This window comes from Anolis sagrei, chromosome 2 (assembly GCF_037176765.1).
Source record: "Anolis sagrei isolate rAnoSag1 chromosome 2, rAnoSag1.mat, whole genome shotgun sequence".
Taxonomy (NCBI): domain Eukaryota; kingdom Metazoa; phylum Chordata; class Lepidosauria; order Squamata; family Dactyloidae; genus Anolis; species Anolis sagrei.
In genome coordinates this window covers 21,403,646-21,428,882 of record NC_090022.1, presented here as the reverse complement: position 1 = coordinate 21,428,882, position 25,237 = coordinate 21,403,646, and the positions used below count along the sequence as shown (strand labels likewise).

General features: G+C 44.3%; 1 long non-coding RNA gene across 1 annotated transcript; it reads left to right on the top strand.

The window, feature by feature from the left end:
- The first annotated feature begins 4,883 nt into the window (after nt 1–4,883).
- LOC137096375 (uncharacterized) lies at nt 4,884–14,142 on the top strand. The gene is made up of 2 exons (XR_010909408.1): nt 4,884–5,300; nt 13,517–14,142. It is a non-coding gene; the product is annotated as an uncharacterized lncRNA (long non-coding RNA).
- The last annotated feature ends 11,095 nt before the right edge of the window (nt 14,143–25,237 follow it).

Genomic DNA, 25,237 nt, shown 5'->3' with positions numbered 1-25,237 from the left:
GTGACATTTAATCCCTTTGGATGTTTCTGTTGGTGGCGGGAACGAAGAGGTTGATCCCATGGAGATAAACATCCAAAACTTAAGATCTGATTGGCTGCATGCCCCCAGCTCTGTTATTAACTTATCTCAAATATCTGTGTACTCATACAGAAAAGGTAATGGGCAGCTATTTAGCTGAATGTAAAAAGGAGCATCAACTGTAATATAGAATTATTAAAACAATGATAAATTAAACATCATCTTGGGGAATACATTGAAATCCATTACAAAACCAAAAACAACATATAATAAATGCAGCACAACTAACACAACTAGCACAACTACAGAAAGGGAATTCAAGTGGAAGCCAGTTCAAGGTCAGGCTGTTCAATTGTTGTTCTTTCTCTTATTTGCATTGTCTTTCCATTTGTCATCTTGACTTCCTACATTAGTTGATTCTTTAACCTTTATCACTTCTCTCCTGATGTGTGTCATGCTTCAGTTCTTGCTTTAATTCTTGATCATTTTTTCTTGTTTCTCAAATTGCTTCATAATGGGTTGTCATGTTCCAGAAGCATTCTCTCCTGACGTTTCACCCATATCTATGGCAGGCATCCTCAGAGGTTGAGAGGGTCATAATGTCTTTCCTGATCTGCTTCAGCTCTTTCATTATTGTAACCATTTCTACAGATGATGTCTTTCCAATTGTTGTATCCACTGATGATCTCCTTGCATCAGTAACTTTTTTTCATTCCTGTAGCTCTAATAAAAGTATCTGCCATTTTTAGCTAGAGAGAGATCAAAACTACTGGTTATATAATCAGAAAGAATGATTTGAAATCTTCCAAAAGTGGAGATCCTAGGTTGTCTTTCTAAAAACCTTTCCATGATGGTTAAATGTTCAGACCATCAGCTCTTGACACACTTTGCAGTTCTATGTCACCTCTTCGACCATTGAATAGCAGCAATGTGGGAAGAAGATTTAAGCAGCTTGCAATATTATTTATTTATTTATTTATTATTCGAACTTATATGCCGCCACTCCCCTGGGGCTCGGAGCAGCTTACAAGAATAGGCTAAAATCTAACACAATTTAAAAACAATTTAAAACAATTTAAAAACAGCAATATTAAAAGTCAAAGGCCTGTCGAAACAGGTATGTCTTACATGCCCTGCGGAAAGCTGGTAAGTCCCGCAAGGCACGGACTTCAGGTGGCAGAGTATTCCAGAGCAATGGTGCCACTTCTGTAAAGGCTCTGCGTCTGGTTGCTGTTAGACGCAAAGTCTTGACATTGGGAATTTCCAATAAATCTTGGTCCTCAGAACGGAGGAATCTCTGGGGTTGGTAGGGGGAGAGGCGGTCCCAATAATGAATTGACCCAGACCTGGAGCTGGATTTTAATTGGCATGTTTTAATCAATGGTTCAAGTGAAGACAGAATGGATTTTTAAACCAATCAAAAGGATAAACTGTTTTTTGATTTTTAATATATAATAGTTTATCAAGGGAATAGAACAGGCTCAAATCCCTGAAAAATATCATACTTTGAACAAAAAGATGAAGATTTCTCAAGGTAAATTATAAAATGTCTGGACATAACGGATAATTTGGAACGATTGGATTCATAACAATATAAAAATGAAAAGATCTTCAATAACTGATATGATTTGGCATTCAAAATATTTGGCAAAACAAGATTGAGTTATTACCAAAGGCTTTTTCAGACCACAGTCCTGTATTGTGGTTTCTTAAAAGAATAAGAGTTTTTAAGAGAGGAAAATTAAATGAGTAAATTCTGCAAGCATAGTAGCAATATTCTAAAAACAAAAAGCAATTATTATACATAATTGTCCTGACGCCTTTTACTGCTGGTATTAACACAGTTTTTTTTTTTTGCATGAGTAGAGTAACTTGCCACTGCCAATCAGAGATCTGGGCTATCATTTTCCAAGAATATTTTATTTATTTATTTATTTATTTGCAGTATTTATATACCGTTTTTCTGACCCTAGTGGGACTCAAAGCAGTTTACAAAAAAAAATAATTCCAATTTCAATGCCTTACATACATAAACCAAATCAAAAATCAACAGCTTATAACTAAGCATAAATTCAATAGGACAATTCACTGTGAGATAAGACAATCTAGAAGAGAAAGACACATTCTAATCAACTCATTTGCATGTGCAAATTAATTTTGGACACCCAAATATTAGTTGAAGAATCAACTGAAGACTCAAGATCACTGAAGAGTAAAGCACAAAAGATATTAAGCAGGAGTGCAATACAAAGTAATTGAAGTTACTTGAAGTAGTTATGTTCGAAGAGAATCATGCTGGCCACAACTGACTAAACATACAGGTTGGCCTTCCATTCTCTGAAACATACTACCTTGAGAAATACAGCCTGTATTTGGCAACGTTCCCATTGCTTCAGATCTGTTGCAAAGTATGAGCATGTGAGACTTGGTAAAACAAAGCAGACAAGGTGAAAAAACATTGACAATGAAGCCAAAGAATATGAACTTCCCATTCAATTTAATTTTACTACTAAAAATACCAGACAATTATTGAAAATTCTAAAAATCCAAATGATCACACATGATTGGCAATCTTTAAATCTCAGAATAGAGAAGTAAACATTACAGAAAAGGTTTAATTAGGTTTGCAAAACTTTGGGAGAAGGGTGTGCATTGTCTGGGTGTGAAAAATGAACGTTCCCAGAGATACAAAAGAGAAGTTTCAGGATTAATCCAGAATTACTATCACTGTTCCTTGACAATAAAATGTCATTATGACTGCAACCGAATGTATAGCACCAATTGTGACAAGATCCTTCATTGTCAAGAACTGCATTTGTGTGATTATTTTGTTTTTGAAGGGAAGAGGATAAAAGAATTTTATGGATGTTGTTACAGCTAGGACGTAGGAGCAACAGCCACGGTGACATGGGCATGATCCATTGCCTTGTGCTGATAAACATAGGAAGAGGGTGATGGTGTCCACCTGGATAGGGATATGGATCAAATTGTACCCTATCCCACTGTCCACATTGCCCTAATGTTTTGGGATTACCTCATAGTTTAATCAGATACTGGAACTTGCCATATCATTTTGATCTTGCAATGAGTCACCTGGATATGCTTTTATACTTGATTTCTTGCCAAATCCTGATGTGTATGGTGTAGTGGTTTTAGTGTTGGGAGACCAGAGTCAAATCTTTTATGGATCTTTTAATTATGGCTACAACCATATTTTACTGTCTCTATTTAAATGAGGTTGCTTTTATTAATTGTATATGTTGATTTTGATCTTTAGCACAGCTGGTAAATCACCAGCAGTGATAAGATCTACTATCCGAAAGGTTGCCATTTCAAAGCCCAATGTTGGCATGAGCACCCGTCTCTGAGCCCAGCTCACTGTTTACCTAAGCCAGGGGTCCTCAAACTTTTTAAACAGAGGGCCAGGTCACAGTCCCTCAAACTGTTGGAGGGCTGGATTATAATTTGAAAAGAAAAGAAAAGAATGAATTCCTATGCACACTGCACACATCTTATTTGTAGTGCAAAAAACACTTAAAAAGCAATACTATAATTAAAATGAAAATCAATTTTAAGAAATATAAACTTATTAGTGTTTTAGTGGTAAGTGTGGGCCTACTTTTAGCTGATGAGTTAGGATTGTTGTTGTTGTTGTGTGCTTTTAAGTCATTTCAGACTTAGGTTGACCCTGAGCAAGGGCCGGGTAAATGACCTTGGAAGGCCGTATCCGGCCCCCGGGCCTTAGTTTGAGGACCCCTGACCTAAGCAGTTCAAAAACAGCTTAGAGCTGTAATTAGAGAAATTAGGTACCACTAAAAAAGCAGGGGAGGTATTTTACAACACCATAAAGAAAAAGATCAGAAAATGCCCTGCGACCAAAAAGGAAGAAGTTCTGATCGCTCTTCGTCATAGAGGATGGAGCGACAGTACCCCCTGTGGCTGGATTCGAGCTCAACCTCCAAGGCACCAAAAAGCTGGATGTTGACACAACGTACCTCGTATCTGTTCTGTCTTGTCTTGTCCAAAAATTGCATTGAATGTTTGCTGTGTATGTGTACTGTGATCCGTCGTGTGTGCCCTTGGGGAGATAGGGTGGAATATAAATATTAAAGTCTTGTTGTTGTTGTTATTGTGTTCTGAGTGATATATTATCATATTGTATTGCATATGTTATGTTATGGCACTATTGTGTGTCATTGTGTAAGCTGCCCCGACTCCCTATGGGAAATGGATATGGGGTATAAATAAAGATGATTTATTATTATTATTATTATTATTATTATTATTATTGATGGTATCCTTGAAGTGACTGGCTTGACTCTGAAGGAGCTGGGGGAGGTGACAGCCGACAGGGAGCTCTGGCGTGGGATGGTCCATGAGGTCGAGAAGAGTTAGAAGTGACTGAATGAATGAACAACAACTATTATTATTATTATTATTATTATTATTATTATTATTATTACATCTCTTCTCAACCATGGAAACTCCCTGGGTGACCTGGGGCAAATGACAGAGAGAGGCAAAGCCGAATTCCCTTTTGATAAATCTTCCAAACCAACCCCATGATAAGTTAGCCTAGGGTATACACAAGTTCACAATTACTCAGAGGCACAGAACAACAACAGTTTTAAATGCCCCTCCCTGATCTGAATATCCCAGTATTCCAGATTATGTTGCCTTGGAAGTTTAAGTAGGATATAGTTCTAGAATTGTGAGGTGTGAGAGAACCCATGATATATAGCGTTTCAACAAAGGATACAAATAAACATGGGCTTCCAGGTTTGCTAAAACTGTGCCCTTATTTTTAAATGCATCTCCACAGTATTGTTTTTCTCTCTACCTCCAAATCCATCACTCTTCACCATGGCTTTCAGGCAAGATGAGATGTACAATACGTTCATAATCAATGAAGCGGTGCGATCAGCCCTGCAGAAGGTTTTAGCCTTAGCTGAGCTTCAACTCCTTCCAAATTCACCCATTGAGGAGATCACTAAAAAATCCAGTGGTCTTGTAGATAGCGCATCTTACTTTTTTACTATAGCTAAAGATAAAATACTCGTTTCTCACCCAGAGGAAGTGATTGTGCTGATACAACAAATGCAAGACAATCTGCAGGAAAAGAAGGGGAAATTGGCAGACCTGAGAATCGAGATCATTGCCCTTAAAGAAGCTCAAATGAAGAAACAGACAATGCCAGAATCTGCAGAGCTGTGTGTTAAAAACACAAGGGAGCAGCATGAAAAGCATGCAGAAGAGGAGATGTGTAAAATGCCAGCAAACATGTTAGCACCTTTTTCAATCCTTAGTAGGTTTACTTTCCTGTGTGTTAGTAAGGTCTGGACAATATGTAATTCCCTACAACAGAATATGCAATCCCACTAGAGCGGTGGTTCTCAACCTATGGGCTGCGAGACCTAAAATAAGGTGGATGAGCAGATGGTGACTACTGGATGGCATATGTTCTGTATCAGAACCTAGAGCTGATGTGGTCTATCCAGTGCAATTTTCTGAATCAGTACACCAAATAACCAAACTGAATCTAAAGTTGACCAGAAACTGATTTATAAACGCATTTGAGAGCGGTCCCTGGTCAAAAAAAGGTAGGGAACCACTGCACTAGAGAAAGTATGGACACACATCAATCTTTTAGAATTGTCTTTGTTTTTACTTGAGCCTTGCTTTCACCAGTGGGGAGCAGTGTGGAACAGAAGTTCAGGGTAGATATATTTATTTATTTATTTACAGTTCTTATATTCCGCCCTTCTCACCCCGCAGGGGACTCAGGGCGGATTACAGTAAACACATATATGGCAAACATTCAATGCCAGTTTGACAGACAACAAATACAGACAAATACACCAAGGCTATTTAACTTTTTTTTTTTTCTGGCCGCCAGGGGAGCTGCTGCTTTTCATCGTCCATCAGCGACACCGATGAAGTTCTTCCGCATTCCACATTCCCCGGAGTCTTCTTTCTTTATGGCCTCATAAATTAGTTAAATTCAGCCTCCCACACTTTAAGGTGGTACCTTATTTTCCTACTTGACAGATGCAACTGTCTTTCGGGTTGCAAAGGTCGGCAATGGGCTACACAATGGCTGGACACCCACTCCAGCCCGGGCTGGCCTCGAACTCATGACCTTTTGGTCAGAGTGATCTTAATACAGCTGACACTCAGCCAGCTGAGCCACAATCCCGGTGCAGTACATCTGAGGTGTATCTATTTATATTATGGAACTATAGCAGCATGGTGCCACAGTAAATGCTAGCACTCCTGGGATTTGTAAACTGGTGAGATACAGAGAAAAATCTCATGTTCCCTAGAATAAAAGGTTTAAGATTAAGCTGGTTTAATTCTTAGTGCAGATAGCCAGACAGGACACCTTGGAAACTACTTTCTCTAACAAAAAAAATCTTAAGTTCTGATGCAGAGCATCTTTCCCCCCCAAGTATTTGTAGTTCACCAAGGGCCGGACTATGGATTCTGCTGCTTCCTGACCCAGCACACATAACTGGGTTCCTGCTTCCTCTCTGTGAATTCTCTGGCTTGTGCACTGGACCCTGGCCCCTGATCAGGGAAATGCAGTTCCCCAAAGGACATTGCCCCACTCTCCACCATTTGCGGACTCTTTGTGGACCTTTTCTGCCCTTTCTGATTGACTTGGTGCCCTAGCGTCACGGACTTCCTCTATGAACTCCAAACCAAGCCGCTTGAGAAGCATGGCCCCCGCCTGTGGGTGCATGCCCTTGTTGCAAAGGATCATACCTCAGGAACTCTGCTGATTGCCTTTATTAAATTGCTGTGGGTTTTCTAATAAACTTTGCTGGGATGGGGAGGGGATGGGGACCCTTTTTTATGAAATCTATGAGTTATGAAAGACTGTAAAGAATATATGTATGAAGCGTGTGAAATACGGAATGTAATGGAATGAGGTGCACCCTCACCCCTTTCCTTGCCTTTCCCCTCTTGAACTTTACCCTATAAAAGAATATGTGACCAGGGGATTACAGATAAGGAAATTCAATTTCCTTGGAAGGAACTCCATCCATATTGACACTGCATGGAAAATACTGGCAAATCTGTGGCTTTGTTTTCAGAGTTCAGACAAACAAAAGCCAGAGATTTGATCAGCCCAAAGGCCGGAAAAACAGACTGATTGCATCAATTACGGTGTTTGTGCATGCTCCCTTGTGACAAAGGACTCTTTGCCCGCAAGGTTGAAGATCCAGACACCACCCACCGCCACCCTCTTTTCCCTATACACATCTTTTATCGGGGCCCAGGAAATCCCTTGTCTCCCCTTCCGCCTCCCTGCCGTGCGAAGAACAAAAGGTGTTCCATCAGCTGGCGGACGCCTCCAGGCGATCCGCCCCTCTGCGCTGTCAAGATACGTCCCGCCTCCTGGCCGCTGATTGGACAATCTCCAGAGGCGCTCCAAGGGCTCTGATTGGCCCCCCGGAAGCAACAGCGGCCGGCGATTGGAGGGGAGGCGGGACCAGCGGCCAAGCCTCCTCCCAGCTGTTCTGGAGCCGGCCAATCAGGACAGAGGGAACTGACAGGAGGCGGGCGGGAGATTCAAACCAGGATTTCTTTGTTCTGACTGTATAAAAATGCCTGAAAATCACTGTGCTGTATGCTTTATTGTGGATTCATCCCTTTAATGCATCCTTTTCAGCTGAATCGCAAAATAAACGCCTCGATCGCAGATCTCCTCTTCAGCCTCTGGTGAGATTGATTTTCAACGTTTTCGTGTCTTTTTGAATTGGCATCCGCTGGCAGCTCACCAAGGCCGGGACCCTTTTCGCGGTCTCTAGGGACTCTCCTCGCTGGGAGTACCCCCAAAAAGAGCTCGATATCATTTGGCTTTACCACGAAGGGACTGCTGCTTGAGGTTCCAGACTAAATTATAGCCTAAATTCTCAAGCAGGCGCCTTGGTCTGATTCTTTGGGCCAGCAGCGAAGGAGGAACGGCTTGGGAAAAGAGGCGCCTCTCCCAATTCGGACTTTCATTTGACCAGCTAACCAAAACTACAAATTCTCCCGCAGCCACTTCCTCCCAAGCTCTGACCTAGGGTTTCAGCACAAAGGAGCGCCAGGGAAGCCTTGATCTAAGGACTTCCAGGAAGAGGAGCGACCGACGCGGAAAGGGGGGAAGAAAACGTCCGGACGGGTAAGAAGCCAACCGCGGGCTGCCTTGGCTGCCAGGTGGGAGGGGATTCTAGGCTTTCTGAACCAGCTTCGGAGTCGGCCCACTGGGGAGGGATTCTCTAGGTCTCGGTAACAAATTCCTGGCGGGAGGTAGCGAACATCCACGTTTGAGGCCCAGAATAGCAACTCAGCTCGCTTTTGCGGCCTTGGCTGGAGCTACGCTGGAGAGGGAGCCCTTCCCTTTCGGACTGCCTAGCTGCCAAGGGCTGATCGCCTCGGGCTCTCTTGCTAGGGGACCGTTCAGGCTCTAGCCTGCCAGCGGTTGGGGGGGCTACCCTGATTAGCCACTTCAGTGTGGGGCTATCAAGAGAGATGGGCGCATGTTATTATGGGATCAAACGTCCTGCTTCATCAGAAACATCTTTTGGGAAGATACTGGCGGAATGGGGCAGGGTTGCGTCGCCGACGCAGGCCAGTAGGGTAAAAATCGCATGGAGAGGTGGCCCTCCGGGCCCTCAGCAGGTGGAGTTTCGTGGCCCCTCATGGCAGTCGGATCGCTGTGAGGGGGCCAAGAGGGCCGAAACCGCCTTTGCCTCATGCTTTTTACCATGTGCCGGTGGGAGGCGGAAGGGGGGTAGCTGCGACCAACTCCGACCATGCAAGGGGAAGGTTACAGAGCCCCAACCCCCAGGAAACCCCCTCCAGACCCCTTCACCCTCTCCCTTTGGAAGAAATTGCTTATTCCCCTACCATCCCATTCCCATTTCCCTTTACCCAATCTCCCTGACTCCCTCCTTCCCTTCCCAACCCCTCCTTTTCCCTATTCCCTATTATGAAATGTCTGCATTCATATGCCCCCCCTAATTTTTTTCCCCCTGTTCCTTGAGGAAATGCGCTAGGGAAATTCTTTGCTCTCCTCCTCTCCTGCTTTCTCCTGTGCCACCTTTTTCCTTCCTTCAGATGGGAAAAGGAGGCATTGCTCATTCCCTTCTCCACCAAGCTACTACAAAATCCCTTTCTTTCTCAAGCTGAATCTTCAGTGCCTGTTTATTTATAATAAACAGTGTTTCTCCTCGCCAGGAGAGACCCTGCCACTGATGTGACTCAGCTGCCTTGCAAAAGTCTCTCTCTCTCTCCTGGTCTCCCTGACCCAAGAGCTCTCTTTTTCTCCCCTTCTCTTCTGTGCAACTACAAAACCCATTTTTCAGGGGCAGTCACCAATGTCCCTGCCTTATCCTTTGTTCTCTCTTTACTCCCCAACTTCCCTTTTTTCTCCCAAAACCCCTCCTCCCTTTCTCCTCTTGCAAAGGGAGGTGTAAGAGGGGACCTTTTCTGTTCCTGTTTCCTCTTGCCAAATAAAGTTTTCTGGGTCTTTCTCTCTCTCTCTCTCTCTCTCTCTCTCTCTCTCTCTCTCCCTGCCTTTTTTCCCCTTTTTTCTCTAAGGACCGGACCTCATCAAAGAGTTCCATGTGCTTGTGAAATGTCTCTGAAACCCATCCTCTCTCTCTCTCTCTCTCTTCCCTCCCCTCCCATCTTCTAAGGAACCAGTGTTCTGTGAATTCTTTCCTCCATCTCCCAGAGGAATCCTGCTGCTCCCTCTTACCTCCTTCTCCAAAAAAACCTAAGGAAGGGATGTTCCAGAAGCATTCCCTCCTGACATTTCACCCACATCTATGGTTAAATCTCTCTCTCACACACACGCAGTCCCTCTGATGCTCTTTTTCTTCCTGGCCCTTCCTCCCTCCCCTTTCCCTGAGCGCATGTATGTGTATGTCTAAATTATCCCATTAACTGCCTTAAATATGAAGGGGGCGTCGAGGTCCAGGGGTCCCCTCTGCGCAGTGAAGAGCAACTGGTCGAACTGTGGGACCCATAATCCACTCCTGCCGCTGAGGACAACTACCTGGGCAAGGTGAGCAAGGGAGGTCTGTGGACTTTCCTGTGTGGAACCCAGATGGCACGGGAGAATCACACAGAGAGCAGGACCAGACCCCACGCCGCCCAGAAGAGACAGCCCCCCCTAGGGGCTGATCTGAGCCCCCACGGGGGAATGCCATCGCAGGAGGAGCAACCAGGATCCCACAGCAACTGCCATGAAGGAAGGAGGCCCTGCCCGTTCCAGAAGCTGTGCAGAGGGGTGGCCCAAAGGAGACCACTGACGTCCCCACTAGGTATGAAAGTTTTTCCCTTTTGTTTCCCCACTAACTACCCTTGGGCTGGGAAGGGGGGGGTGGGGGGGCTGTAAACCTTCTTTCTGACTGTCCTAGACACTATCCCTGAGTCTCTGTGATGATGGAGAGCCGGACCTGTCTGCGGTCACCAGGAGGCGCCACGCCAGAAGGAGTAGCAAGGCTGTGCCCCATCTTCTCCCTCCCCCAAGTGCCTAGGGAGGAGCCAGCGCCCCCAGGAGGCCTGAGGACCACTGCCAGATGGGAGAATTCCACCATGTGCCATCCTTCTCCATTGGGGACTCACTCGGGACCCCTGGGTGCTCCATGCTGACTGCCATCACCGACCCCATCATCCCCTGCCTCCACCGTCTTCACCTTCTCACTTCAGTTTTTTTTTTTTCTTTCTTCTTTCCAACCCAAAGAACATTCTGCCACTGGTCTCTCCCACCCGGCTGGGTCCTGCTGTTGTTGCTTGAGTTGGGCCCCGAAATAATCAACCGAATACAATCTAATCAGTCTAGAAAGAGGCCCTGGATACTTGGGGGGAGTGTCGAGGCTTGAGGAAATGAGTGTAGCCATTTCCCAGCCTCGAAGGGAGGATTTGATGCAGAGCATCTTTCCCCCCCAAGTATTTGTAGTTCACCAAGGGCCGGACTATGGATTCTGCTGCTTCCTGACCCAGCACACATAACTGGGTTCCTGCTTCCTCTCTGTGAATTCTCTGGCTTGTGCACTGGACCCTGGCCCCTGATCAGGGAAATGCAGTTCCCCAAAGGACATTGCCCCACTCTCCACCATTTGCGGACTCTTTGTGGACCTTTTCTGCCCTTTCTGATTGACTTGGTGCCCTAGCGTCACGGACTTCCTCTATGAACTCCAAACCAAGCCGCTTGAGAAGCATGGCCCCCGCCTGTGGGTGCATGCCCTTGTTGCAAAGGATCATACCTCAGGAACTCTGCTGATTGCCTTTATTAAATTGCTGTGGGTTTTCTAATAAACTTTGCTGGGATGGGGAGGGGATGGGGACCCTTTTTTATGAAATCTATGAGTTATGAAAGACTGTAAAGAATATATGTATGAAGTGTGTGAAATACGGAATGTAATGGAATGAGGTGCACCCTCACCCCTTTCCTTGCCTTTCCCCTCTTGAACTTTACCCTATAAAAGAATATGTGACCAGGGGATTACAGATAAGGAAATTCAATTTCCTTGGAAGGAACTCCATCCATATTGACACTGCATGGAAAATACTGGCAAATCTGTGGCTTTGTTTTCAGAGTTCAGACAAACAAAAGCCAGAGATTTGATCAGCCCAAAGGCCGGAAAAACAGACTGATTGCATCAATTACGGTGTTTGTGCATGCTCCCTTGTGACAAAGGACTCTTTGCCCGCAAGGTTGAAGATCCAGACACCACCCACCGCCACCCTCTTTTCCCTATACACATCTTTTATCGGGGCCCAGGAAATCCCTTGTCTCCCCTTCCGCCTCCCTGCCGTGCGAAGAACAAAAGGTGTTCCATCAGCTGGCGGACGCCTCCAGGCGATCCGCCCCTCTGCGCTGTCAAGATACGTCCCGCCTCCTGGCCGCTGATTGGACAATCTCCAGAGGCGCTCCAAGGGCTCTGATTGGCCCCCCGGAAGCAACAGCGGCCGGCGATTGGAGGGGAGGCGGGACCAGCGGCCAAGCCTCCTCCCAGCTGTTCTGGAGCCGGCCAATCAGGACAGAGGGAACTGACAGGAGGCGGGCGGGAGATTCAAACCAGGATTTCTTTGTTCTGACTGTATAAAAATGCCTGAAAATCACTGTGCTGTATGCTTTATTGTGGATTCATCCCTTTAATGCATCCTTTTCAGCTGAATCGCAAAATAAACGCCTCGATCGCAGATCTCCTCTTCAGCCTCTGGTGAGATTGATTTTCAACGTTTTCGTGTCTTTTTGAATTGGCATCCGCTGGCAGCTCACCAAGGCCGGGACCCTTTTCGCGGTCTCTAGGGACTCTCCTCGCTGGGAGTACCCCCAAAAAGAGCTCGATATCAGTTCCTCACCAAACTACAAAGCATTACAGGATCCCACCACAATGGCACTGAACTGTATGCACACCTTGTGTAATGTTGTCTTAATTAGTTTACTGTTATTTATTTTCTATGTAATTGATGTGTTTACTTCTGTTGTTTGCTATGTGTTTATTTTTGTATATGGACTTTTGTTGTAAGCCACTTCAAGTCCCCTCAGGGAGATGAAATGGGGTATACAGATTATTATTGTTATCACCATCATCAGATACACAGCAAGATTAGTACACAGCAAACAAGATGTATTTGATCACATGTTGGACACTTCCCTAGTGTCTAGTACTGTGTGATGTATTGGAGAATAATGTATGCAGATCTGAAGGGGAAATGGGAGATAATTGTCTTCCTGCTGTTAAACCAGTCTAATTTGTTGATTTGTAAGCTACTTTTATGTCTGAATATTTCCTCTTTCAACAGCATAGATGACTTGCCTTTTCTCTCCTTTCTTCTCTGTGATGTAGATCAGATTCTCAAATTGCAATCTGAGGACCTTATTGCATTGGGATATACTCAGTTTCTGAGATTCTTTGAGCACAATTTTGAACGGGTACTATCACATAACAATTGCCCTATTCTATCAGTAATCCATTGGAATCTGTCTGCAAAATGTCTCAGAAATGTAGTAATTGCACAAGGGGTTCAAATCATGTTTTTAATTTTGAGTTTATACATTGCTGAAGAGCTGTTTGTACAAGTGATCAGAAAATCAATATGCATTCTGTCAGCTAAAATCTCATGAGAATTGCAGATCAAGACTACCAGGCTACATCACTGCACAAAAGCCCCAAAAACAATAATATAGGAGGGCATTTGAACAGATTGGGAGGAGACTTCCATAGTCAAAGCACAGTATTTTCAAATCGTAGTAATCATAATTCTTGAGTGTGATGTGGAGAGTATGCATCCCATCTCAATACAGTATGTATCCAGTCCTAAAACAATATGGGATGCATACTGCTATAAATGGATTATATCCAAATGTGATAAGGTCCTGAAACTTGAACCTCTGTGCCATGCAGGGTCCTGATTTGACTACAGAATATAATGCCCAACAAGTCTCAATAACTCCAGGCAAATTCCTCATTTATTTGTCTTTCTGTTCTAGGACTTGTGATGTCTCCTAGTCTCAAAGCAGTTGTGGATGCAGCTTACAGGCTTGTAGTTGAGACCGAACAAGCTTTGACCCAATATCGAGCAGAAGTCAAGGGTTACCAGGAGGAGGTTGCAGAAATGCTCCAAAAGGAGCAAGAGCTACTGGCTTGGATAAATACTACGGAGCAGGAAATTACCCAGGTTCAATCTGAATGCGATGAGGTATTTGCTCTCCACACAACTAGAACAACACAGGCATCCTGGGTCAGAAAATGCCTTTCACTGCTGAAGTTGCTGGGAGCCAAAATTAAAGCCACTGCAGTGATCTGCTGCTATGGCGATATCTCTGAGTTTGTGGTGGATATCTTAGAAGAAATAGCAGGAGTGGTCTCAGGAGAAGATGCGGAGTCATTCCTTGTCGATGGGGAGATTCAAGTTTCAGTTCAGCAAATAAACAATGCAGTGCAGTCTCTAAGAGCCAGGACAAACGTAGCCATTGCTTAATAATACTCCATGGCCTTCTTCACCATATGCTTATAGTAAATACTATCCCACTTTTCTTATCCCATTCACCCATTTCCTTTCTCAGCTGAATACTAACCTATGTGCTGAAACATACAAATAAATTCTGTATGATGATGTTCTTGTGTGACTTTTTTGTTTGTTGCTGCTGTTGTTCTTGTTCTTCATGTCCTTTCTGACTTGTGATCTCAAGGCAAACCTTTCATGGGGATATCTTGGTGGGATTTTTTCAGAGGGGGGTTACATTTATCATCTTCTGAGTCTGAGATCAATATCCCATTAACATTTTCCTAGCCTTAATACTAAAATTTCCAACCTTTTCACATTCCCTAGCTGGCTTGATTCTTTGGTGCTTTTTCTCAAGATGAGGGGAGTCAATTGATTCAGAGGCAGAGTGCAGGAATGCAGGCTGAATATACACACACGCACCTCCATGTTATAATCCTTCAACCATGAAAAAAACCACAAATAAAAATACATCGATTATGCATTCATGGACATACTTAAACAACAATTATATATCAAACCACACAACATACATCTTACACAAGTAAGTAAGTAAGGTTAAGGTAAAAGTTTTCCCTTAACATTAAGTCCAGTTGTGTAAGACTCTGGGGGTCATGTGGGTGGTATGACTGCATGGAGCACCGTTACCTTCCCACCGGAGTAGTACCTATTGATCTGCTCACATTTGCATGTTTTTGAACTGCTAGGTTGGTAGAAGCTGGGGCTAACAGCGGGAGCTCTCCCTGCTCCCCAGATTCGAACCTGCAACCTTTCGGTTAGCAAGTTTAGCAGCTCAGCAGTTAAGCCTAACTACAAACATATATACATAATTTGATGCCCACGCAGCCATGCCGGTAACATGTCCAGGAGGGATCTACGGACAACAGACTCCTCGGCACAGAAAATGGAACAAGTGCACCTCCCCATGGCCAGAGCTAAGCATTGTCTCCAGGTGCCAGAGATGGAAAGGGAAACCTTTGCCTTTGTTTGTGTATTGTATGTCACTGTTGTTTACTTTATAAAAGGCATTGAATGTTTGCCTATATATGTGTATACTGCAATCAGGTCTGAGTCCCCTTGGGGAGACAGAGTAGAATATTATTATTATTATTATTATTATTATTATTATTCATGAGGAAAAATGCATAAGCAAGGAGTTAGCCTTGTCCTGAGCCAGTTATCATCATCCCGCTGTTACTTTCGGACTTATGAAGTTAGTTTGCAGCAATTGACAAAAGGTGAGGAGTGAAAGGCAAAAAGGAAACGGAAGCTGCGACATTTCACAAGCATTTGAGAAAGTGGGATGGCTGATGAATAAATAAGGTTGGATCTACACCGCCATATAATCCAGAGGTGCTTGTCATTAAGGTATTTTATGGTGATGTGTTTTAACTGTGCTCATGATGTGAGGAGAGGTGGGTAACAAACAAAAATTGACAATGATAGGAGGCCACTTCTGTTTAATCAATAATTCCTTTCCCTCCAGACACAGTTGCCATACCACCCAGAGAGAAGAAAAATGAATCAAATAGGGTCAGGCCTTTTCAGAACTTGAAACTAAGATTATAAAAAAAATACCAGGTATATTTTAGACAAAGGACATAGTAAAACTATTTCTTATCTAAGAAAATACTATGAAGTTCATGGAGTCACTATAAGTGGACAGACAACTTGAAGGCTCATGGTTACACTTAAATACAGAATATTCCAGGCTTTATGCTTTTGGTGACACATCACTCAACACTTCCCCTTATAGAATAAGATGTCTCATTAGGACATAGATTCCAGTTGCAACATCAGGAAAATATATCTGTCTCAGTATCTGTCTGTTCATCTCGGAGGTGGAACAGAAGGGGCAAAGTGCATTTTAGTAAAACGGATGCAACCTTTTTTCCCATATGCTTGCAAAAATGTAAGGTACACCAATGCGTGTGTGTATGTTTGTGTGTCCACACAGAGATACACGTATCCCAAAGAATTTTGAAATACCTGGCTGACAAAGGTCATAAATCTAGTTCACCTCAAGGTGACATTTAATCCCTTTGGATGTTTGTGTTGGGTGGGAAGGAAGAGTCTGTCTGTCTCCTCAGAGGCAAACATCCGAAACTTAAGATCTGTTTGGCTGCTTCTTTTCAGCTCCTGCATTCTTGGGATATAAAGTGAAACACTGGAAATGCAGATCAGACCCAGAGGAAGCTAAACTCACAGACATAAGGCTTTCATTAGGGTAAGTCTGATAGATGAGAAAGAAGTGGGAGGACAAGGATATTATGCCAGATGATATTTTCATTTTGCCTATTGACTAGGGGCCCTACCACACAGCCATATAACCCAGAATATCACGGCAGGAAATCCCACATTATCTAGAATATATGGCAGTGTGGATGCAGATATCCCAGTTCAAAGCAGATATCGTGGGGTTTTCTGCCTTGATATTCTGGGTTATATGGCTGTGTGGAAGGGCCCTGGGACTTCACCTTTTGGGGCTTTCTACCTCCAATGAAAGTAATATTTTATCAGATTCTGTATTTTCAGATTGTGTGATTTAAAATAACTGTTTTAATTGATATGTTTTAATGATGTGGTTTTAATGCATTGTTTAATGCTGATATGTGTTCAAGGCATTGAATTGTGCCTTTGTTGTGAGCCACCCTGAGATCCCTCCGGGTGAAAAGGGCGGAATATAAAACAATTATAAATAAATAAATAAAACTTTTTGTTGGACTACTGTTGGCAAGTTTTGTACAGCATTTAAAAGCACCTCCTTGGATAGCGCAGAGAGATTCAATGTTCCCTGACAAAAAGGGTCAGTTATCTGGATTTTTGGATTACCTGTAGTTGCATAACCTGAAATTAATGTATGTTTCATATACACATAGTTTTACCCATTGCACCCCTGGTGGCACAGTGGGTTAAACCCTTGTGCAGCAGGACTGCTGACCAAAAGGTTGGAATGTAGGGAGTGGGGTGAGCTCCTGTCTGTCAGCTCCAGCTTCTCATGCGGGGACATGAGAGAAGCCTCCCACAAGATGGTAAAACAACCCACAGCAAACAAGAGGGTGGCTCCCATGCTTGCTGTAGCTAGGTATGTCTTTATTTTTTTAAATCACCTTCCTGTGCTGTTTTATTTTCCAGCTCCACATCTATCACTTTTCGCCATGGCTTTTGTGCAAGACGACAAGTACAACAGATTCATCCGGAAACATTCAGCGGCAGGTCTGCAGGAGCTTGTGTCCCTAGCTGAGCTTCTGTTCCTCCCAAGGCCACACAGTGAGGAGATCTACAATAAAACCCGTGATCGTGTCAGTAACGCATCCTACCATTTTTCAGAGGCTGAACGGCAGGTTGAATCCCTCCTCTCACAAGTTGATTCCCAGTCAGAAGCTATGATTGTGGTGAAGAAACAAATGCAAGAAGATCTGCAGGAGAAGAAGGCGAACTTGGCAGACCTGAGAACCCAGATGGTTGCCCTCAAAGAAGTCCAGAAGAAGTCCCAAGCAATGCTGGAATCTGCAGAAGTGCATCTAGAAAATGCAAAGAAGCAGTTTGAAGAGACCAAGAAGGATGAAGAAGAGGATATGTTTTACCAGACGTTGTTCTCAATAGGGGTTGGACCAGTCGTTGGTAAGCTTATTTTCTTATGCGTAAGTCCTCAATCAAACATAGTCCCAAATAAAAGAATATGCAGTCCCCTATTAGAGGAAGGATGGCATGCTTTTGGGATCTACAGGCAGTCCCTGAGTTACAAACTTCTGACTTACAAACAACTTACATACAACCTCACTACCTCTGAGGATGCTTGCCATAGATGCAGGTGAAACGTCAGGAGAAAATGCCTCGAGAATATGGCCATATAGCCTGGGAAAACCTACAGCAACCGAACTCATAAGAAGGCGGAGGTGGTGTGGTGGTGGGTAAGACAACAGGAAGTAAGAGGAATCTACCCCTTGGAAAAGAAATTTAGTCCTGAAAGAATAACTCTTTCAGGAGTTAATTGCTTTTCCAAGGGTTAGATTCCTTTCACTTGGCGTCATGGGGAAAAGGCATCTTCACTGAAGCTTTATCTCCAATCCCTGTTTCCACAACAAGCCAAATTATCAAAATGCAATTATCACAGGGACAGAAACTGAGTTGAAATCTTCTGAACAGGGGCAAAAATGTGAATATGGTGGGTATTTCCATTGATGATTCTCTTTATAAGTAAAGGATTATTTGCCCCACATATCTCGCTTCTCCCATTGTAAAGGGCAACTTGTCAATAATCTCTTACTGTGCTAAATGTTGATCTACTAGACACACAAGTCCTAGCAGCTCTGGGTCTTCCTTTGCTGCTTCTAGCTTTGTGACCAAATCAGATAGCATGATCACACTTTAAGTGCCTTAGCTTAATCCTATGGCTTCCTGGGATTTGTAGGTGAGTGAGGTTCAAAGTGAATACAAAATTCCCTGGAAGACAGAGATTAAAGATTACATTACTTTAATTACGTAGTGAAGACGGTTTATCGGGATACCGTGGAAACAAAGAAAACGAAGGTTCCTTCCACACAGCTGTAGAAAATCCATACTTAGTATATGGACTTCTCATGTTGCAGTCTGAAACCGTAACCACTTTGCCATTCTGGATCCCAATTTGCCTTCTACATATCTCTGCAATTGAGAGTACAACACTATTCCTCCTTTGTAACCTCATTGATTTGTCTTTGCTTCTTAGCACTTCTGACGCTTCCTAGTCTCGAGGCAGCAAGGAAATCAGCTGAAAACCGTATAGCTGAAGCGCAAGAGGCTGTGGTCCGAAGTATAGCAGAAGTCGACGGCTACAGGAACGAGGTGACACAATTGTCCCAAAAGGAGCAGGAGATACAGGCTGGGATAAACACTGTTGAGGAGAAGATTTCCCAGATTCAAGCCGAACATGACGAGATTCTTGCTTTCCACAACACTGTAACAACGCAGCAAGCCTGGATCAGAAAATTCCTGTCCCTGTTGGATCTGTTGGGAGGCAGGATTGACGCCTCTGTGGTGATGTACAGCCCTGACTGTACGCCTGATGCCCTCATGGGTATCTTGGAAGAAATAGCAGGAATGGTGGCAGGGCAAGACGCAAAGTCCTTCTGCGCCTATGAGGAAATCCAGGCCCTGGTTCTGCAAATAAACAAGACAATGCAATCGCTGAAAGCCACAGCAGGAGCAAATGAAACCACTGCTGAATAATTCCCCCATGACCTTCATGTCATACTGCTTTTCTCATTCTACACAGTCGTTTCCCACTTTCTATATTCCATTGCCTCGTTTAATTTCTGGCTGAAACATAACTGCGGATTCTGTATACCAGTATTCTTGTGTGGCTCTAGTTTATATTTGTTTTTGTTTTGTGTCTCAAGTCTTTTCCAACATATGGTTATTCCTAGGCCTCTTCCACACAGCTGAACAAAATCCCACATTATCTGCTTTGAACTGGAGTATATGGCAGTGTGGACTCAGATAACTCAGTTCAAAGCAGGTATTGTGGGATTTTCTGCCTTGATATTCTGGGATATTGGGCTGTGTGGAAGGGCCCTCAGTCCACACTGCCATATATTCTGGTTCAAAGCAGATAATGTGGGGGTTTTTTCAGCTGTGTGGGGTCCCTTCCAGGCAGCTAAATAAAATCCCACATTTTCTGCTTTGAACTGGAATCTATGGCAGTGTGGATGCAGATAACCCAGTTCAAAGCAGATATTGTGGGATTTTCTGCCTTGATATTCTGGGGTATATGGCTGTGTGGAAGGGCCCTTGGTCTAAACCAGGGGTCCTCAAACTATGGCCCGCGGGCCACTTCCGGCCCGCCAAGGGCACTTATCCGGCCTGCGGAGGAGGAGCGCCCCCCCCCCCACACACACACAGTGCCCCTCCCTTGGCTGGCTCACGCTATCCGTCAGGCCCAATGGGCAGCGTGAGCCAGCCAAGGGCAGCTGCTCTGCGTGGCCTACTCTTGCGTAAAGCACCTCGCGAGGTGCTTTATGCGAGAGTAGGCCATGTGGTGCTGCTCCTCCCTGGGAAGGCTCACGCTGCCCATTGGGCCCGATGGGCAGTGTGAGCCAGCCAAGGGAGGCTGCCCTGGCGCTCCATGCACTCATGCCAGCCACATGAACTTGGAGGTGTCTACGGACAACGCTGGCTCTTCGACTTAGAAATGCAGATGAAATGCAGGGTGGGAGAAAGAACTCTTGTCTGTTGGAGGTAAGTATGAATGTTTAAATTGGCCACCTTGATTACCATTTCATAGCCTGACAGTTTTTAGGGAGAATCCTTTGTTGAAAGGTGATTAGCTGGCCCTGCTTGTTTCTTGTCTGGAGTTCCCCTGTGTTTGAGTGTTGTTCTTTATTTACAATTATAATTTTAGAGTTTTTTTTAATACTGGTAGCGATTTTGTTCAGACTAGAAATAGGAAGATTTCCCATTCTCTGCTCCTGGAATTACTGCCTAAAGAGGTCCAGAAAGAACCCCCCTCTAAGGGCCCTTCCACACAGCAAAATAAGATATGTGCAATGTGCATAGGATTTTTTTAATTGATTTTTTTTAAAAAAAAACTATAGTCCGGCCCTCCAATGGTCTGAGGGTTAGTGAACTGCCCCCTGGTTTAAAAAGTTTGAGGACCCCTGGTCTAAACAAACTTCCAAATAACATGGTGTCTATGAAAGAGAAAAATAAAGGAACAAATTGATTTGCATCTTCTACATCAAATTCAGGGTCACTTTAAATGTCCAACGTCACTGCAAGATGTTTTTGGTAAGAAGATGCCAGAGTATCCTGTCACCTGATGTTAATTTTCTTGATAATCTTTTTAAAAATATGTTTTCATCCAGAAATATTGATATAACTATGAAAGTACTAATTGTGCTTTGGGATTTTTTCACAGATCTCTTGCTACAGTCATATGCAGAACAAAGAGACATTTTTATACATTTTGTATAGTTTTTTAAAGAAAGGTATATCAGATATTAGATATTAGATCAGCCCCCTTCCTCCTGATTTTCTGAAAAAAAATAAAAACCTGGCTCTTTGAGCAAGCTTTTGAGAATGCAGTGGAATAGGTAACACGGAACTATGAATGATGAACATGGAATGGACAGACGATGTTACTGGATAACCTTTTTAATAGGATGACACCAATGATTATATGTTTTAACGGTTTTTATGTATGTTTTATATTGTAATGTTGATTGTTTTTAATGGCACTTTTAAGAATGCCTGGCATCGAATTGTGCCAATCTTTAGTCGTCGTATGGCTGAGAAAGGTGGGCCTTAAATACCGTAAAATAAATAAATAAATAAGGTGTTTAAGAGCAAGTCAGGGGTGCTTTGAATATGTTTTGATGGATTTTAACTGATTTTTTTTTTTAGTGCTGTGTTTAATGTTTGTATATTTAAAATTGTATACTAATGTTTTTTATGTCAAGCCGCTTTGAGTCCCCTTTGGGGAGATTAAGCAGGGTATAAATAAATAAATATAATTGTCATGTTAAAACAACACTGTGATAAGCAAGTTTTTTGGAATTAAAGTAGCCGCTTTTCTCACTGGTTCACTCTTTGCTCCCGTCACTCCTTCCTCTCTATGAGCAGCTTTCCCATTTTTCAGCCGCTGTTGGAAAGTACCTAGTTGGTAGGTAGTCTCCCCCACTCAACGACCGGTGGATTGGCAATTAAAGATGGTGGGCGGGCCTCTCAGCTGCTGTTGGAAAGTAGCTATTGGTAGGTAGTCTCCCTCCAACTCAGTGGCCAGTGGAATGGCAATTAAAAGTCGTGGGATGGCCTCTCAGGAGTTGCTAGTACCTGGTTGGTAGTCTGCCTCCCTCCACTCAGCAGCCGGTGGAATAGCAGTTAAAGGTGGCGGGAGGTCGTCTAAGCGGCTATTGGAAAGTACCTGGTTGCTAGACTGGCTCCCTTCCACTCAGCAACTGGCGGAATCAGAGGCAGTAAGCAAACAGTATTTTGGCGCCCCCCGCTCCCCAACCAATAACTGATATATATTTTCTGTTCATCGTGGGAGTTCTGTGTGCCATATTTGGTTCAGTTCCATCATTGGTGGAGTTCAGAATGCTCTTTGATTGTAGGTTAACTATACATCCCAGTAACTACAACTCGCATATGTCAAGGTCTATTTTCCCCCCAAGAGCACCTCAAGAGCACCCCTGGGCAAAATCAACTATACTGCAAATGCTTACGTTGTGTAATGTGTTGAGCCGCCCCTGGACGGAATGGCAGTTAAAGATGGCAGGAGGGCTCCTCGGCGGTTGCTAGAGAGTGCCTGGTTGGTAATCTGCCTCTCTCGCACTCAACGGCTGATGGAATGGCAGTTAAAGATGGCAGCAGTGCCTCTCAGCAGCTGTTGGAAATTACCTGGTTGGTAGTCTGCCTCCCTCGCACTCAGTTGTGCCGTCGCGCCTGGAGGCTATAGCTCTTAGTGAAAGAGACATGGATGTGACATCTTTCCCCAGGGGATTGCTTCTTGCCCTCCTTTAGGAAACTGGATTTCTCAAAGACCCAAACACTGTAGATAACTCAAAATAAGTTTTATTGTTCACAAAGAGTTATCTCTTTAAGGCAATAAGCTGGAAGTTTCAAAGGGGGGGAAGGAAAATATACATTACAGTCTCTGGTTGTCTTGGGTCCAAGGTGTTTGCAGCTGAGAAGCTTTTCCAGGTCCCTCTTTCTCAATGGCTGTAAATGCCGGAGCAATCCACAACCTCAGTTTGAAGACTCAGGGTCTTCCTCTGGTGCCAAAAGAACTGGCTTGAAGGTGCTTGAGACTTCCCAATGTCGTTCAGGTTGGTCTGAACATGAAGCATAAGTCTCAAGGGTAAAAACCTCAGAATTGGTGCTGAGAGGTAATTTAATCAGGGGCTTTTAGAGCCAAGTCTCTTACTCATGTCCATCTCGTAGAAAATCTGAAGGTGGAATAAAAAAGGGAAGCACTCCCCTCCGCCAGGAAGAGGTGGAGCCAAACAACTGAGCTGAAAAAGCAATTCAACTGGTGCAAACAACACTGATTGACAAATATAAATAACCAATCAATCCAACTATACATAAGCAGGGTAAAAAAGCAGAATTAAGCATGATACAACAGTTTAAATCTTGCAACTAACAGTTCTACAGACATAGGTGGTGCCACTCGCGCCGTCACACAGTAGCCGGTGGAATGGCAGTTAAAGATGGCGGGAGGGCTCCTCGGCGGTTGCTAGAGAGTGCCTGGTTGGTAGTCTGTCTCCCTCCCATTCAGCGGCTGGTAGAATGGCAGTTAAAGATGGCGGGAGGGCCTCTCAGCAGCTGTTGGAAAGTACCTGGTTGATAGTCTGGCTCCCTTCCATTCAGCGACTGGTGGAATGGCAGTTAAAGATGGCAGGAAGGCTCCTCGGCAGTTGCTAGAGTGCCTGGTTGGTAGTCTGGCTCCCTCCCACCCAGCGGCCGGTGGAATGCCAGTTAAAGATGGTGGGAGGGCCTCTCAGCAGCTATTGGAAAGTACCTGGTTGGTAGCCTGGTTCCCTCGCACTCAGTAGCTGGTGGAATGGCAGTTAAAGATGGTGGAAGGGCCTCTCAGTGGCTATTGGAAAGCACCTGGTTGGTAGTCTGGCTCCCTTTCACTCAACGACTGGTGGAATGGCAGTTAAAGATGGCAGGAGGGCTCCTCGGCGGTTGCTAGAGTGCCTGGTTGGTAGTCTGGCTCCCTCCCACTCAGCAGCCGGTGGAATGGCAGTTAAAGATGGCGGAAGGGCTTCTCGGCAGCTGATAGAGAGTGCCTGGTTGGTAGTCTGGCTCCCTGTTGCAACTCAGAGTAGGCTTCACCTTGTTCCCAAATACTACCACACAAGAGCTGTAGATTTTGTAGTTTATTGAGGCAAAAACCCAAGTCAAAACATAGAGTAAGCAATACAGAGTTCCAAAGACAAAGGTTAAATGCAAAACACAATTCCAAAGGTCCTCAGGTAAGAACATAAAACATAATCCTTTAAGCAATGGTCAAACAAGAGTCCTTGGTAAAAACAGTGAAACACAAGTCCCAAGAATCACGATTCAGGAAGCCCAGAGCATGCTGCTTTAGAGCCAAGGTTATTCCATAGAAACCTTCGTGCTAAAAGCCACGATGAACTGACACATTCCCCTTGTTAACCAGAAGCCTAAATACCTTTTGCGAACAAGAAAACGTTACGCTCTCGCCAACATGAAAGCATTTCGATGACCTTTCATCGACCTAGCTTCTTTCTTGCTGGCTAGCCGCAAACTCCTCCTGACCCACCAATCTAAACATTCCTGCCTGCTCATTTAATCACTATCAAGGCTGCTCTCTTCTCTATCAGTATCAGCATGAGACGGCTGAGCAAGTGAAGGTCTCTGCCCCTGGTCGTTATCTAATTCGCTGGCATTCTTTTCCCATGAGAACTGACTTGTTGACTCCTCTGGTGAAGTGTCTGCAAGAGGTGCAGACAAAGGCATAGGAACAGGACCAAAAATCTGAATCCCATCATCCTCTTCATCAGGGAACATTTCAGGCTCACAAGAGGGTTCAGTTTCAGGCTCAGAATCAAGCTGAGCCACAACACTCCCTTCCACTCAGCGGCTGGAAGAATGGAGGTTAAAGATGGTGGGAGGGCTTCTCAGCAGCTGTTGGAAATTACTTGGTTGGTAGTTTGGCTTCCTCCCACTCAGCGGCCCGGTGGAATGGCAGTTAAAGATGGCGGGAGGGCCTCTCAGTGACTGTTGGAAAGTACCAGGTTGGTAGTCTGGTTCCCTCCCACTCAGCAGCTGCAATAAGAGAGTAAGAGAGTGAGTGAACATATAGATAGAGGTGTCAGGGGGGAAGGGATTCCCTCAGCCTAGCCTAAAGCAAGGACCAAGTCGCAACAGTCAGAACTGACCACAGAACAACAGACTGGTTCAAGATTGGGAAAGGCGTACGGCAAGGCTTCATACTCTCACCCAACCTTTTTAACTTGTATGCAGAACACTTCATGCGATGTGCGGGGCTTGATGAATGCAAAGCTGGGGTGAAAATTGCTGGAAGAAACATTAACAACCTCAGATATGCAGATGACACCACTCTGATGGCCGAAAGCGAGGAGGAGCTGAGGAGCCTTCTAATCAAGGTGAAAGAAGAAAGCGCAAAAGCCGGGTTGCAGCTAAACGTCAAAAAAACCAAGATTATGGCAACAAGAATGATTGACAACTGGAA